This window comes from Bombus vancouverensis, chromosome 3 (assembly GCF_051014615.1).
Source record: "Bombus vancouverensis nearcticus chromosome 3, iyBomVanc1_principal, whole genome shotgun sequence".
NCBI classification, from domain to species: Eukaryota; Metazoa; Arthropoda; class Insecta; order Hymenoptera; family Apidae; genus Bombus; species Bombus vancouverensis.
In genome coordinates this window covers 11267992-11285101 of record NC_134913.1, presented here as the reverse complement: position 1 = coordinate 11285101, position 17110 = coordinate 11267992, and the positions used below count along the sequence as shown (strand labels likewise).

General features: G+C 35.5%; 1 protein-coding gene across 1 annotated transcript in view; it reads right to left on the bottom strand.

Annotated features, from left to right (window-relative positions):
• The window catches only part of LOC117165764 (monocarboxylate transporter 10), a 295750-nt gene extending 280509 nt beyond the window's left edge, over positions 1–15241 (bottom strand). Inside the window, exon 1 of the mRNA XM_076617267.1 lies at positions 14805–15241. The gene's annotated coding sequence lies outside the window, so the exon portion shown is untranslated. The remainder of the gene's footprint in view (positions 1–14804) is intronic.
• Positions 15242–17110: the final 1869 nt, after the last annotated feature.

The window sequence follows — 17110 nt, the reverse complement described above, 5'->3', positions numbered from 1 at the left end:
CAGTTTCCACGAGCAGGACTTCGCGTCTCACTGCTAGAGTAAATGAAACGTGGAATGGAAAAATGGAACAGAGAAATCATTTTTATTAGATGACTATTGCTTAGAAACCTAGTATTGAATTGAAAAATTTTGCAACTTTTCTGAATTTTTATCCGAAATCTATCGTATTCCGGTATTTTTATCTATGTGTTTTGTTTAGAAATTGTATGTCACGACTCTAAAACTTTTTAGTATTTTTAAAATATTACATATATATATGGGAATTTTTCATTCTTGTAATTGTATTTTTCATATTGAGAGATCTACGTAATATTATGCTACAGTTTTATTGTAGCTCTTAGAATGAAAAATGTTGGTTTTTCATTTACAAGGAATAAATTGGTAGATTATATAGTAGAGAAAATATTATTTCGTCTGTACATGTTATCTTGCTTAAATTTTGCGAATAAAATAATTTCTATCCTAAATTCTCGTAGGTAAGTTCTCGTTCTACACTTGTTGCTAGCCCCCAAAGCAATTACCTTTGACTGCACGTCAAATCGAAAACAGAAGCCAAATACCATTTCGAAAAAATATCAAATAAACCAGTCGAATTCGCCGATTGTTCGACATTCGTCACTTTTTATACAATATCAAAGATAAAAGCACCATTTTTCCACTCTATACTCTCTGTATCAATTTATCTTCCCTTTCATATTCGTCTGCTTCCAACCATTTTACGATTTTTACTATTTCGCTTATTTCTAATTTCTTTCATACTGCAAACTTTTATCTTCTCCTTCTTCTTTTCTCTGTCCTTTTACACTATGCTCGTTCCAAATCAGTAACCGCTTTAAAAATCATCAATTCTTTGCAATCGAGAGTGATAAAATTAAATGAAGAGACAACACAAATATTTTTAGTAAGCTATGCTGATAGCTTTTATTTCCATATTACTATCGTCGTGTACAGCATACATGGACGCAACAAATATTTTTCAAAAAATGATCAGATCAGTAATACGCGATGATACACTCAGTGTATTGATATATTGGATTGGCAACTAAGTGATTGCGGATTTTGTTAATACCAGCTAATGACGAAATCCGCAATCACTTAGTTGCCAATCCAATACTTATGCAGTAACGAATAATTTTCATATTATGTGGAATAATTTTAACAACTTCAGATGTTTGCAGGTTCTAAAACTTTGCACCTACGTTCTTTGCATGGAATATTGTCAAAATATTTTTCATAATTTCTAATTTCTATTTCTAACTTCCAGGTTTGCAAAATGCTATTCAACTGCGGTGCAATACGGTTGTGCTGTTGCACGAAATACATACAACGTTGAAGCGTTGATTAGCTTTGAATCTCGAATGTTGGCTTAGAATTTAGAAGGTGTTGTAATTGGAAAAGTTCGAAAGACATGGTGATCCGGAGTGCAAGCGAAGTTCTAACAACAAGTAGGACGTTCTATTCGAAAGTTTACACAATCGTAGTGAGATTGATAGCGTAGAAACACAGAAATACACTCTCCTACGCTTCCAACATTTAATTACGGATTAGCCTTTCTTTGACGTAATATTGTCGCACGATAACGGATTTGAAAATCTTCCGAAGATCTGTGAATCAGAAATTCGAAAATGGAATATCGTGCTACTAGTGTGTGTAACGTGTTACAACATTTTTTTCGGATAATGTTTATGGATAATAATAATAAGATAAGATAATGTTTATGGACTAAGAAATTTTCAGCAATGTGAATGATTTACGCAACATTGTGAAAAAGAATACGTAAATGCAGTATAGTATTTAGCAAAGAATAAATGTTACGGTGCAATATATTTCAAGCTGTTGCAGCTTCCAGGGCAAAATATATAAAATTCGTGACAGTTAACTTGTTAGCGCAGCGTTGGCTTTTAGTGGATTAATATTTATTTATCCATGAAAATAAAAATGGCAAAAAGAAAAACAAACATGAAAAGTGCTCGACGGGTAAAGTGCTAAAATCGACGCTCATAGACAACGCGTTTCGATCGCAATTTCAACAGAACGCAGACTCGTTCGTTGGTAAAACACGTGTCTCCTTTAACTTCCGTTTATTTTAGGTAACTTTCGGTCGGACGCAATTCATTTGTTCGCGTGAGATCCGGAAGATCCTCGATTTTCGATGAAAACAATTATAGCTTGTGTTTGTATTAAAAACAAATATGATACTGCTTCGTATTTCTTTAAACCACCAATTTTTTCACCCACATTTCACGTCGTGAAAAAATCAACTAGAAAAAACCATATGTTTATTTCTAACTTCGTTCCGATTGTACAAACCAACGATATTGCTTCGGAATTGCAACGGAATTGCTTCTGTAAGAAAATAATAAATCAATAAATATAAAAATATTCTATTATTACGTATTTTTTAAAGACCAGTCATTTTGACTGGTTTGGTAGAAATAGCTTCGTGTTAAACCATTTGCATCCAAGCGCGGATTATTACGCAATCGGACGACTGTCTTCTATCACCAAGCGCGGATTGTTACGCGCGCTGCGAATGCTTTTTATTTCAGTCGCTAAGTATTCTTCAGATGTGAGAGATCACGTTTGACCCGTTTGTCAGCATCTCGCCTATATCAGTTTATTGCATTGACCATTTTAAAGAATTCCACGAGAAATAATATGATTTAATTCCTTATTTCTGTTTTTTTTTAAAATAAACAATTTTTTCTTTTTTCCTCTGTTGTCAAGAATGTAAGATGCGATGTTTGCTAAGTAACATTGTCTATCAATCGTTTTGAACAGTAAATTTTCGATAAACTCCATGGAGAATTCGGACGTCATTTATTTCACCTACGACCGACCGCGCGCGGTGATCTGGACCAGTCCTCTTAAGTAGAGCCATGATGCAAATTGCTTAACTATCGGTAGTTCTAGTGTTAACGCAATTGCCGAGGATACGCGTACAACCTTTTTACGCACTGCACTAATCCATGATTAAACAACAAAATGTCGAATAACGATGTGGTAGCGTAAACCTTTTAATTGAACGAGTTAAGGTCGATCTACTTAGTCGTCGGACCAAAAGTTGCCTAATGTAAACGGGGCTTTATTCATACTGCAAACCATTCGAACGGATGAACAAAGGACAATCGCGAAGTTCCTGCGAAAACAGAACGGATCGTTTGCACTGCAATCGAGGCGAAATAAAGAGGTAGCTGGAAATAATCGGGAACGAGGAGAAACGGAGTGTTCGAAGATCGATTGGACTTTTCCCATTATAACGTCGTCACCTCGTTCCATTGTTTCCAGCGGTTGCTTTGTTTGCGCAACGAATGTGGATGCTCGCGAATCATTCTAATATTAACCCTTTCTCTCGTAAGAATTGCAATTTACTTTATATCGTTGTTTATGTTCATCGTAAATTGATAGATCGCATCGGGAATATTTTATTTATTTTTGGAACTTTGCGATTATCTTTTTTCTTCTTGTCGATTAAAATTAGCTTCTCTTTTACCTCGAATGTTTTTACTTCTTATTTCTTAGGCGAAGTCTTATTAAAGAGTCGATAAAAGAGTCGATCAATGAGAGAGTTAAAGTTTCACAATGGAATGATTATAATGCATCGTGCAACGAAACAATTTCAATTACGTACCTTCATATCTACGGTAACGAGCGAAAGAAAGTTTCAAGAGGAGAAACGGGAGGAAATAACACTGTAATTGTACAAAACTGAATTATGACTGACAAGAGAAACAATCGTACAATATAATTGTGATATAATTGTCCTGTAACAGACAATTGTCAGGTACAGAAGAAACGTTTAATACAAATTCCACGTATGCTGATCCAAGCAAGTATCAGTTTTAAACTTGCTTTTTTCGGTATTATACATAGCATATTGTGTATAGAATTCTAATTAAAAAAAAAAGGATATCAATTATCACCGATTTAATCGCAAAATTTCTCCGTCGTTACTAAAATATTTGAAATATACGATCATCTATCTCGCTAAATTATCAGAGAACGCAAATAAATCTAAACAAATGAGATGCTAGAGAGGAGATGCTGCAGCAGAATGAAAGAAAAAGAAAAGTGGAGAATCGTAGAGAAGGGCGTGTATATATTTCACAAACGAGGGAACGAATTATCGAAATTCCTGATGCAGCGAGCGGATGCTCGAGGAATACGGAGGGAAATTGAAAGGGGGTAGTAAGTTTCCCTGGCCGATGAAAATATCGAGAGAGAGAAGCTATCGAGAAAGTCGTCTTCCTTCGCGCCTCGAATAAATACGCCGTAATCCAGCCGATAAACGAGGCAGTGCAGCGGAAAGATTACCCTTCACCGTGAAGCTTCTTGTTGATATACGTGTGTGACACGTGGTGTTACGTGATCCAAGGAATCTTCCTCGATCGTTGCCTGTCATTGTCAATCAGTTGGCGAAATCCGAGCAACGATTCGTTGTTGATCATTCGTAAAATTGAACGTAATTTCAGGGCCGGCTTTTGAGCTTTTGCAGTGCCTGAATACACATTCAAGACTTACACTTAAATTTTACAACGAGGAATTATTTATTTACAAATGCTGTTACATATTATGTATTTTTTCTAAGCAGTTTTTTTAAACAGATCCAAGTAATATTTTTTCGCATCCATAATTCGCTTTCAAGGGGCAAAAAATTTAATGAAAGTAGAAAATCTGTAATCATGTGTGACTTCTGAAAAAAAAAAAGAACTATTGATGTAGTTTAATTTCTCTAAAAAGTACATTTCTCCGGAAGCGCTTGGATTTTTTTATCTGAAGTAGTTTCCAGGATATGAGGATTTTAGGGAGTTACACTGAACTTTGATTATTCTTGTCACTCCTTCTAACTGAATCATCACCACTAAAAAAAATGTCTTGCATCTGTCAATGGTATCAGCATTCTGTACGAAGTTAATCAAAATCGCTGTTTTTTAATTGGGTAATTTTCGTAGACCGCGGGGCCTGGTTCCGGCGAACGTGCTGAATCTGCCTTGCACCGGCCCTGCGTAATTTAGAGGCTGCGAGACAAATGATTCGAAATAACCGACGATGAAAGTATACGTTTGGCGGGAAGCTTGGAATTATCGTGGGTATATATTCGATCATTACATTGGAATTTCGAGAATTTTTGATTTGAAATAGTAAAAACTTTTGATACGAAAATTACTACTCTGTGATAATGGAGATATTGTGTACTTTATACAGGGTGGTTGGTAACTGGTGGTACAAGCGGAAAGGGGGTGATTCTACGCGAAAAAAGAAGTCGAGAATATACAATAAAAATTTTTCGTTTGAGGCTTTGTTTTCGAGAAAATTGACTTTGAATTTTCGCTCGGTACGCGTGCTGTACGTTATAACAGATCTCACTGTAAATCGTTGTCTCGATGGAAAAATTTAAAAAAATTTTAAAAATAAAAAAAAAATTATTTTAAATTATTTAAAAAATAATTTTTAAAACAATTTAAAAAAATTTTTTTAAAAATGTCGTATGTTTGATTCTAGCTGAATCTAATGTTTAAATATAGAGGGTAATGTCTTTTTAGCCTGCGGATCTGATTCGTCGTGTCAAATAATTGAGTAACTAGTGGGTTTTGGTGGTCGTTAATTCTTATGTTATATCTATTGCTGAATTTGGATATTTCTTCTTTAACTGTAGGTATCTTAAGGTCGCGATGGATTGTTTCGTTGGTAACATACCAAGGTGCATCTAGTAAGGATCTTAGAGTTTTTGATCGGAATCGTTGAAGAATTTCTATATTGGAATTACTCGCTGTTTCCTATAGTTGGATCCCATAGATCCAAACAGGTTTTAATATGGCTTTGTATGGCATTATTTTACTCTGCAATATATGAAAATTAGATACGATGGTAGAAAAATTAGAGCAATTAAATTAAGATTAAATTGGAAATGAGATCGTGATGTTCGTGAGATCGTGTGATCAGAAATCTATCGAGGTAAAGTACATTAATTATATTAAATTATACGTGGTAATTATACACAGTACGGTATAGTAAATTATATTGCAGTACGATAAGAACGTCGTTGTTCGTTTTATAAAATACGAGAATCAGTGGAAAGTGGTTTAGAATCGTGTTACGTTCGAAAATCGTTCAATCGAACATCTATTAAAGTAAAGGAAATTATATTACCGTGCGCTGATAGGATCGTTACGTGTTCTATAGCGTTCGAAAATTAGAGAATAAATTTGTTAAAAAAATTGTGTTATTTAGGGGAATTATTTAGACGGAAGTGTATCGAAATCTATATGAAATTACTATTCACCCTTAATACGTAGATTACTATAGACTGCGATCGAATTTACATACAAAGCCACGTTTCACCTTTTCAATCTGTCCTCGAAATACTAATATCTGATTCGCTATCAATCGTGATTTAACATCAGAACTACCACACCAATCAAATTGATCGGTTCTACAATTTTATTTTCAAATTCCTACTTCATGTTATATTTTTTTCCGCAATGATGTATTGACTTTCGCAACGATAACTAAAAGAATAATATAATCAATTTTATTTTCTTTTTTATGTATTCAAGCTGAAAATAATTTTGTATCAAGGCTACTTGTACCAATACCAGTCACAATGACTGGTACTTATCACAGTGTAAAAGGGTCCTGCAATCTGCTTATCGAACCTCAATTTAACCAATTTCCTCGTTTCGTACAATTTCCTATACGTTTTTCAAACTTTTACTGCTTATCATTCGATATGATGATATCAGTTATCAGGGAAATTCCGGATCGATCGTTGGATCGCTAGATGCTAACACTAGAAATACCACAGCGGTCAAAATGACTGGTTCTACAATTTTATAAATATGTCAACCCTTGTTTAGGGATCATGATCCCAGATGGATTAATAATACCAAAAATGTACTACATAACATTAAATCTCTTCTGTAAGAAAGTAATAAATCAATAAATATAAAAATATTCTATTATTATGTATTTTTTAAAAACCAGTCATTTTGTCTGCTTTTCGGCACAAAGCTTCGTGTTAACTATCGGTAGTTCTAGTGTTAATATACGTATTACTTTGGAGGCATTTTCAACGTGTAACGTCAACCGCAACGAAATAAAGAAGAAAACGAACCGCGGGGAATAGAAGATGCGCTGTAAACTCGAAAATAGGGCGGAATACGTGTTTCCTTCTTTCCTTTTTGTTTCTTTTTTTTTTTTCTTCTCCAGCACTCGTAGAATATTCGATATTTAATATCCTTAATGCGTTCGAGGAACACGTCCATCGCGTCGTGTTTCAGAAATATCTTTAGAAAGTGGAACGAATTTGGAAAACTCCCCAAGGGCGCGAAGGAAAACCGGTGACGAGTTTCACGCAACGACAGTCTCCTGACATGCGGAAGCCAGCCTCGACAGGATATTTCCGGTGTATCTTCGTATCGTCTAATAAGTTTTATAAAAACGCCAAACAAGACGAATTTCAAGCGTACGACGTGATATCTAGATTTATCAGCAAAGTAAATATTCACCAGTCAGATGCTTTAAGTATTCGTTTTTGCTGAAAATATTCCAACACTCACCATAGACATTTTTTTATAAATGTATCACGTGAATTACACGGAATTTCTTAACATTTCGATAGCAATGAAGCATAATTATCGTAGTTATAATAATAAAATTTGCAACCAATCAGGAAATGTATTTAGAAGTTGTAAGACACTTATTGCAAACATATAATTAGACTTAGACATAACTTATACTTATAATAACTTATATGATAACTTAGGCTTAAAATAAATATTAGTAAATAAAGTATTAAAGTGTTAAAATAAAGTATCAATAAATATTAGTGCTAAAACTAATCTCACTGTACATCGTGGCTTATTAATATAGCGAACAATTGACTGTTCAAATATTTTGGTGATTTTTGCGTGCAACTTTGCGTGCAAATTGCGTGCAAAGCTTATGCATCCAATAAATATCTTGTAACTTGCGTATATAGATTTTCAAATTCGTTGGAAATTTGATCAACATAATCGCGATAGCGGTGCCTCGTTACAGTCTTAACGAAATTTCAAACGTTTTGTACAACATAAAGAGTTGCTAACTATAAAAGTTTTTGAATACCTTCGTGAGTCACTGTACATTGTGTCTCTCGGAGATTTTAACACTTTATTACTTAAAACTCAGTTAGTCAATTACTCAATTAGGAATTTAATAGTATCATCGTTCGAGGTGATAAGGTATCACACAACTTAATAAATTTCTTTATGTCCTATGAGTTTTGAATTTCTGCTAATAAATTTTGTCAAACTGGTGACATATCTAAGCGACGATTTTATCTGAACTGTAGGGGAATAAATTTTAGAAATTTCACAAATATTGTATGATTTCTAGTGATTTACATATTTATTGCTGTAGTAATTCTATTTTGTAGCACGTAATGTGGAATGTTGTCGACATGATCTTATCGACAACAACGCATCATTAAGCTCCAATTACGACGTATTAACGACAACCGTTATTACCAAATTATGCAGACAGACATTAATATGTTTATGTTCGTGTTAATCGAATGGAATGTATCGATCCAACACGTGGTCTTCGAAACAAATGTGAAAGTCTGAACGGCGAATTTTGACTCGTGATGAGTTGTACTAGGTCTCGCGCATTAAATCACATAAATATTTCATGTGTAATAGATCTGTCCATCTTTATATACAAATGTTAAAAATTTATATTTGTATAAATTAAAAATCTTCTAATATAGAAAGCTTGGCACATTGATCACGAGAAACACCGAGAAACGAAATAGAATAAAACTCTGTTGCTTTCAACTTTAAATCTGTCAGCGTTTCAAGCGATAAAAGATTCATGCAATAAAAGTTTCCTAAGAGACTCTAGTCCCTTTGATAACGAAAAAGGAAACGCAATAACTTTTCCTCCTATGTCATTGTAGCGGTTAAAAAATGTATTTTCTCAAAGTGAAGATTCTCTTCTCTCGCGAATTACATCGTGAAAATCAATCAACTACTCTGATCTATCAGCGTTAAGAAATTTATAGAACCACAATGACGTTTAAAAGTTGACGTAAGTAAAGGAATATCTTTATTAAAATAGGAAAACAACTGAATCATACTTGGATTATTCGAAGAAACAGATGCCTTTGAAACAATTAGAAGAGTCGTTTACGCGTGAAAGTAGCTTGACTCTTTTATCGAGCTGTCTTGATTATCGTACTCTAGAGAGTCGGTAAAAACTAGGATAAAACAGGAAGAATAAAATACACAAAGGAACGCGGTTTGTTTATCAAAATTTTATCGCGACCGCTGTACCATGCTCTTCAAAGTTTACAACAATGAAACTCCGCGTCTTCTCGCAAGGCCGACCAACTCCTCCAACTAGTTGCTTCAATTTTCTTTGTTAAAGACACGCTTTAAAAACCAAACGGCGAATATCACGAAGGGAAAAATAAAATTCCTTCGGTTTGTCTTACTAACAAACGGAGTATAAGTAAAGATTTATATTAAATACGAAATACTATTATCCCAAAATCGCTACTGCACGAAACTAAGTAATTCATCGAGTGTTAGAAACCTTAAGAGAATAAACAAGATGTGAAAATGTATGCTATATATAGAACGCAAAGAGATTCGCCAAAAATTCATAGGAAAACCCCAGGTGAAATGTCGACTATTATTCGAAAATCTAATTCATCGAGTCTTACGAGTTTAAGAGTATAAAAGAAAAATCTTTAACAATTCTCCGAGTGAATAAAGAGACCGGATAAGATATACACTGCTATTCGCAGAATATCGTCTGTTTTACGAAAATTTCCTGACGAAATTTTACCATTAAAATTACATAAAACGAACTTATTGAGCGTCGAAGCGCCAGAGAAATATTCTTCGATTCATAGAAAAGACCAGAAGAACGATATTATTTGGCCACTAAGTGATTGCGGATTTTGTCAATGCCACCTAATGATAAAACCCGCAATCACTTAGTTGCCAACCCTATACTTGATTTATTATTATTATTAGTACATTAGTTGATTCATTGAGCGTCCTCTGCGAGTCAAGGAGAAACCAATAAATCAATAAACAAATTTTTCAAAAAAAAAAGAATATTCATAAATAAGTATAATATTAAATCATATAAAAATAGAATATTAGAGATTCAAAAATGTCCTGTTTATAGAACACAGCCAGTTCCTCCGAAATTTCCTAACAAAACCTCCACCGTGCTTGAGTGTGGCGCAAAAATTAGGAAATCTAATTTCCTGGCTGGCAAACCCCAGCGGCTGCAACAAGGGGCGAGTGGTGTCAAGGTGCACTAGAGACACTGTGCCAACTTTTCGTACCTACGAAACGCCAGGGGTGGAATAGGGTGCGGCTGGGCTTGCGGAATCGTCGAAGCGAGAGGAAAGGGGTGAGTAGAAAGTGCATAGAGTGGGAAAAAATAAAGAGGGAGGAATGGACGCGAGAGCGAGTAGCGCTCGAGGCACGCAACACCACGCGAATCCACGCAACCCAGTTTCGCTAATGACCCCGGCCACACGCGGTCTATTGTTTTATCGGTGGGAACCATCGCTTGGAAAAAGTTTCTGCTTCGCTGGGGTGATCTATTGTCGAGTTTCCGGCCTGTTCTGCTCGCATTTACAATAAATGTTTGCTTTGCGATTTTCTGTTAATGACGTTTGTCCCGACACTATCGCCAAAAAGGCGATGTAATTAACGCAAAGCGAAGGATTGAAACTCGAGGAGAAACGGTTCTGTTTTGCCGTCGAGTGTTCGTCAGAGTTTGCAGCTGGAGAAAATTTTAAAGGATCGCATTAAAAAGAAAAAAAGAAAAGAAAATTTTGTCTGTTAATGTCGTAATTCGTCGATGCATCTCTTAATGTCGTGTTTCCATTTAAGTGTTCGTTTTGCGATTTTCTACTAATTACTCTACTAATTACGATTGTGATTTGTTTCAAATTTAGCAGCAGATTCAAGGTGGGCTAATTAACGTAATGCAAAGCATGGAAACTCGGATGAAAGCAGGTTCTGTTGTATGTTAGTTTGTCGGGTGTTTAAAATTTTGGAACTGGCCGCTTGTAATTCTAAAGGATTTGAACATTTCTACCATGTACACTATGAAATTTCTGCGATTTTTGTCCAGGTTTGACTTGCTTTATAATTTTCCTTAATGACGTTCATCGGAAATCTATTGGAAGATTTAAACTGAGAAATAACGAATCCAAATGATTGTAAAGAATTAAAATTTTAAAAAACCTGCCACCTGTTGTCGAGTTTCCATGTAAGCGTTTGTTTCGCGGCTTTCTACTAATGACGATTGTCATTTGTTTAGAATAGGTTTGAACCTATCGCCGGGTTTAAGATAGAACAATTAATGTAAAGCGAAGGTTTGAAACTCGAGGAAAGGTGTTGCGCGTATCTGCTCGCTGTTTGTTAAATTTTTCTAGCCAACCCTGTGCTTCGTAATTTAAAAATTTTTGTTTCATTTGCAAGGTAATCCGTGACGTTTCTGTAGTTTTATGGTTTTATGCAGGTTTACGATTTTCTGTTGTTTACGATTTGACACGTAACCTTGGTTGCTTATAAAAAAGTGCAATTATAAAATCATGACACTCTTGTTGCCATTTTCTTATTTCCCGTATCTTTTCGTTAATACCATTTTGGCCAGTTTATCATACGCAATATTTTGTGCAACGTTTCATCGTAACAGTTACATTCCGTTGTTTTCCATCTGTTTGAATTCGCGGAAACATTTTCAGCGATATTTGTTTTTCCCAAACGAAAATTCACCGTCGAAAAAAAAAAGGGCGATAATCCAGTCGATCGATTCGATAAACGACACCGACAACAGGTCACCGAAGTATCGTTATCAATCCGTCATCGAAGATCTTGTTATGATAACGAATCACCTCAAAACAAACGAGGTGCGTTGCTTCTCAGAATATCTTCTCTAATCCAATTAAACTACGTGCAAGCGAATGTGAAACACCGCGAATAACAACAATATCAAATGCGTATCAAACAAACAATCGCTAGAAAACAAAAATTGAAATCGATAAACGAATCACACGAATCAATCTGCAACTCGCGAATCGTTCGTCAATGTTTAATTAAAATACACGCTATCAATTGAATATCAACGCGATGATACCGCTTGTTCCGTGTCACTGGAAATTAAGATCCTATTTTTGTTAAAAGTACATCAAATAAACGAAAGAAAACAGTGCGAAAAAGAAGAAAAATTGACGAGCAAACGAGGGACACGATTGTATCGATCTTTGTATCGAAATACGTTCACGGTTCGCTCCATTAATCGATATTTCCTTCTGTCTTCTCCTGTCTCTTTTATTTTTGCAATAACGACCGACGCTTTTCTGCTTCTTTTATTATCTATTTTTTATGTATTTTTTCTGCCCGTTGGAATACGCTCGGGCGAAAGGATTTCGCGAAAGATAGCGAGGCAGAAATCGGAAACAAAGCCAATATTAAAGCCACGAGCACTTTTAAGTCTTCGTATTACAACAGCGAACCGCTATACAACACGAAGACGTAAAAGGTACACGTGCTTTAATATCCGGCGAGCCTCCGTGCTCTTTTTCTCCCTCCCCTGCCACCCTCTGGGAAATTTTGTCCCTTTTACCCCGTGGGTTTCTTCCCTTCGAAAAGTCGCGCGCCCCATCTGACAAAATTAATTTACTCCGCCGAAGTTTATTGTGGCTTATGGGTCATTCGCGATGCATGGGACACCCTTGCGTTTTTTTTTTTCTATATTTCGTATATAGCAATTTTCTTTATACTTCACTTTTAACTTTAAAATTTCTTATCCTTAGATATTTTATTTTATTTTGTCCTTGCTTGGAATATTTGATATTCATAGTAAATTTTAATAAAAGTATACATCAATAGCTTTGAGCATTTGAAAAGTTACTTCTAATGTTCATTGAGAAACTCTGGCAAGTTTCACTTCGCTCGATTACTTGCAATATTTGATATTCATAGTAAATTTTAATAAAAGTACACATCAATAGCTTTGAGCATTTGGAAAGCTACTTGTTATGTTCATTGAGAAACTCTGACAGGTTTCATTTTGCTCGATGTTTGTGAACCATAAGTGAGTCATAGAAAAGATTGTTTCGTGAAAACGCAGGTACTTTTGTTGAGTACGATATTAAAGAATATCTATGGCATAATATCGTTCGTTAATGCACAATTAATGTGCAGTTAAATGTATTTAACGGATCTAATGCGCGTGTGTTTCATAGTGACTCATTGGCGATCCACTTAACGCGATGCAATGGTCACACTTGCAACGTGAAATAAATGAAATTTCAGCTCCATCGTGTATGTAATATAAAAGTTGTCGTTTTAAGTATTGAAATTTTTTCATTCAGTCTTGAACGTTTAGGTTTGTTCCTCGTGAAAGCATTATTGATAACGCAACGTTATTAGCTGGGACATTATTTATACTTATTGGACCCTATACTACGCTTGCTTAGGCCGCTACCTGCACTATTTATAATGATAGGATATTTCGCTTGGAATAATTAAGAGCCTTTTAAAATAAAACATTCGATAGTTTGAAAATCGTTCAGACGCTACAAGGAAAAGATTTCTCCCGTGAGAAAATTTCTAAGAAAAGGCTCTTGTTACATGTAGAGTAGAAGTAAATTAAAACTGAAAATATTCTAATATCGTCGTAGAAAGGCTAAAAAGAAATGGAAAGTATTAACAAGTCCTTTGCCAAGGACTAATACCTAGAACAAAGTAACAAACTGATTTACAGCAATTTTCCATCTCAAAGAACCTTTCATCAATCAAAAAGTCAAAGGTTATATGTCTCGTTATTACCGATACGAGCTACATCCATCGACTTCAATAATATCGAATAACGTGCAAGTGGAGAGCAAACAGACCAAATAAATATCATCCACCTCTCTCCCTCTATCATAATATTTCCTTCGTTCAATATTTTTATTCTATAATTGCTCAGCGAGACGATTTTAAACCTTCGTCCATCCAATATTGCCTTCGAGACGGTACAATTTAATCGTTTAGTTTGGAAGCACACTGTACATGCAGCGTCTACTTTCTATTTTTATCGAGAAACGGTCCACTTCTCGAGATTAAACTTAAATTAACGATAAATCGTAAATTGTCACGTTTATCGAAGAGTATAAATTTGTAATGTCTGAAATTGTATTGGGAGAAAGACATCATTAAGTTTTCAGGGAGTTTATTTAATTTACGTTTTAGCTAGTTACTGCTTTAATCGTATTTTATTTATTATACTATCTTTTTAATGTTCTAGTGTTTTAACGTAGAAATAATCTGGGATAATATGTTCTACTCGAAGAAGATCAAATTGACTGTTATCTAAGTTGATTTATTTAAGTTAGCTAGGTTTATCGTGTTATTTAGAATAGTTTATTATTTTATAGAGGATATTTTTCTACACAAAAGTGATTCATACTGTTTAGTTTATTTTCTAGTGTGCGTGTATTGTCCTTCGTGGAAATATTCTCTGTAGAGACGATTAATTCGTATCGTTGCATAAATATTCGTCCTTGACAATTTGTGTTATCTATAACCCTTCTCATTAACATCATGGTAATCGGCTGCTAATTTTCAGTATAATTTTCGTGTATTCCGAGGCAACAAATATTCCACAGTTGACATTTATTGAAATCGACAAAAATCCAATAAATATTGAGAATTAACTAAATACATAATAAGTAACACTGAAAACTTACTAAAACAATTGCCAAATAATAATACAATTCGATTAAACTTAATTAAAATACCAACCTCGTACTGCTCCGAGGAAGCGATCATTTCCGGAAAAGAATCCTGTCGACGTTGTGCGATCTCCTTGAACGACGCGTCCAGTCTCGATGAATACAGCTTGTTCGAATGCTTTCACGTCGCTAAAACGGCAACACGATTTCCAGTTCAATCGAAATCAACTCGTCCATCTTGGCGCACGATCGCTGAACCATCAATTTAATCATGTTTGCTCGACGCACGTTTAAACGACACGACACGGTGTTTCACACTTCTGCCGGAAACTGGATACACTGGGGAAAATCCGGCGATCGAGATCTTTCAAGTGCACGATGGTAGACACGATTCATGCAGTGGAACAAATATTTGTTTTTTTATGCAATCGTACTATAAAGCGATTTTGAAAATGTTATAAAGCGATATTGAAAATTGGTTTTCATGGAGAAACGCAATTGGCAGCGGAATCATAAGGATTAGAATTGATTGCTGTGAGATTTGCGATGACCTTAATTTTCGTGTTAGATAGATCGCTAATTTCAAGTCAACTTATGGTAAAAATTTCTATTAGACAGGAATAATCTCTTTCCTCATTTTCTGATAGTGTTTAATTTCGAATCAGGAAGTTCCCGATATCAGATAGATAATTGAAGATCAAACGGGAAAAGCATGAAGAAACATTTGTCTTCTCTTTTGCTAACACTTAACTGTAACTTCGAATCAGAACGTTTCTTAGTTTATGTAAGAAAGAATTTGTAATAATCGTTACAAATTATCGCTTATATTAGGTATTTGATTAGGACAAAAATTTTTGTTCGTTTTGAATCGACAGATTTTCTCTCGTAGATAATATTGGAATTAATAAGTTGACGAAAATTAGGAACTCGAGACGTTTGTTCTTGCAATGATTATTAAAGAGATGAAGATATTTTTGAGAAATATAACGATGACTTTTATTACGACAGTAACGTTTATCTTCATTGTGCTATTCTAACTATAATTATTTATCCAACGTCTATGTATTGTAACTACATAATACATATTGCTAACGAAGAATCATCCAACTGTAGAAAAATGTTTCCATCTTCTCCTACAACGATCTTGCCGGTATTAAAACAAACAGAAATGAAAAAACCTCCAGTAATTCCCACAGCTATAATTCCGAAAATTTCCATAATTAACTGCGTTATAAAAGAGCAGCAGATACTGAACGACGTGCTAATTATGACGTATATTATACAAAAGATAAATTGTATCTGGAAATTCCGGCACGTCGCTAATTTCAACCGAATTCTTCTAGTTCGACTCATCTTCTACCTCCTTTTGCGAATTTCAATCGTATGGTCGTAATGTAGCGATTTCCAACATGTTTTATTCTCGCAATATACGCAAACTACGTAATCGTAAAAATTCTATGGCACATGGAGAAACGTATCGCGTATTTGATTCGAAACAGGACATTCATACCGCACGGCTATTGTTGTTCTAGCTGTTGTCATTTTTCAAAAATCCTGGCTGATTGGAAATCGCCGATGCAAGCCACAAGTTTGCAACAATTTCCAAAAATTACCAACGACACGAACAACGAATGGTAATTTACAGAACGACAGAAAAACCAAAACACCACGAAATTCCAATGCTTCACCGAGACCAACTGCAGACCTGGTTCTCCGTCTTTTTACGAATTTCCGGTCGTACGGTTGGCGACCGTAGAATGACGCGGAGGGCCTTGAATTCCCGGAAGACGGCGCATTTCTCAAAGAAAGGCATTACCCTTGGTGGAAGCTGTTCCACAGCGAGAAGAAAAGGGGAAAAAATGTGGCGATGGAGGGAATAAATTCAAGAGAACAAAGCCTGGCGTTTCGCATGCGTTCGAAGCCCTGGCCTTGACCTGGCTGCTCGCTCGCTGAAGAATTCCCCGGCTCATCTCTCCGCTCAATCGTTAATGCTCGCCGATTAATTCACGATGCTTCCTTTCCCCTTCGCGCGCAATTCGTCCCCGTGAGACGCCGCGTTTGTCTGACTCTGCGTGTCAATGGCCTTAATTAGAGACAATCGGATTCTGAAGAATCTTGTGAACAGGTTGAAACGAGCTAGCCTTGACCAGCGACGAGTTTTATCCCGCTAGTCAATTTCCTACACAGCTGGGATGGTCGATGGATAGAAAGAGAAAGAGAGAGGAAAGACAAGCAACGAAGAAATCCCTGGAGAACGTAAGGCTGAGTGGCAACCTTCATCGGTTTATCTACCCACGCAGTTAGGTCCCTGTTGCGAGAGGTTAAGTTCGTGGGCACAGGTGGTTGTGCAACCCACAGTGCTGGCTAACATCGAAC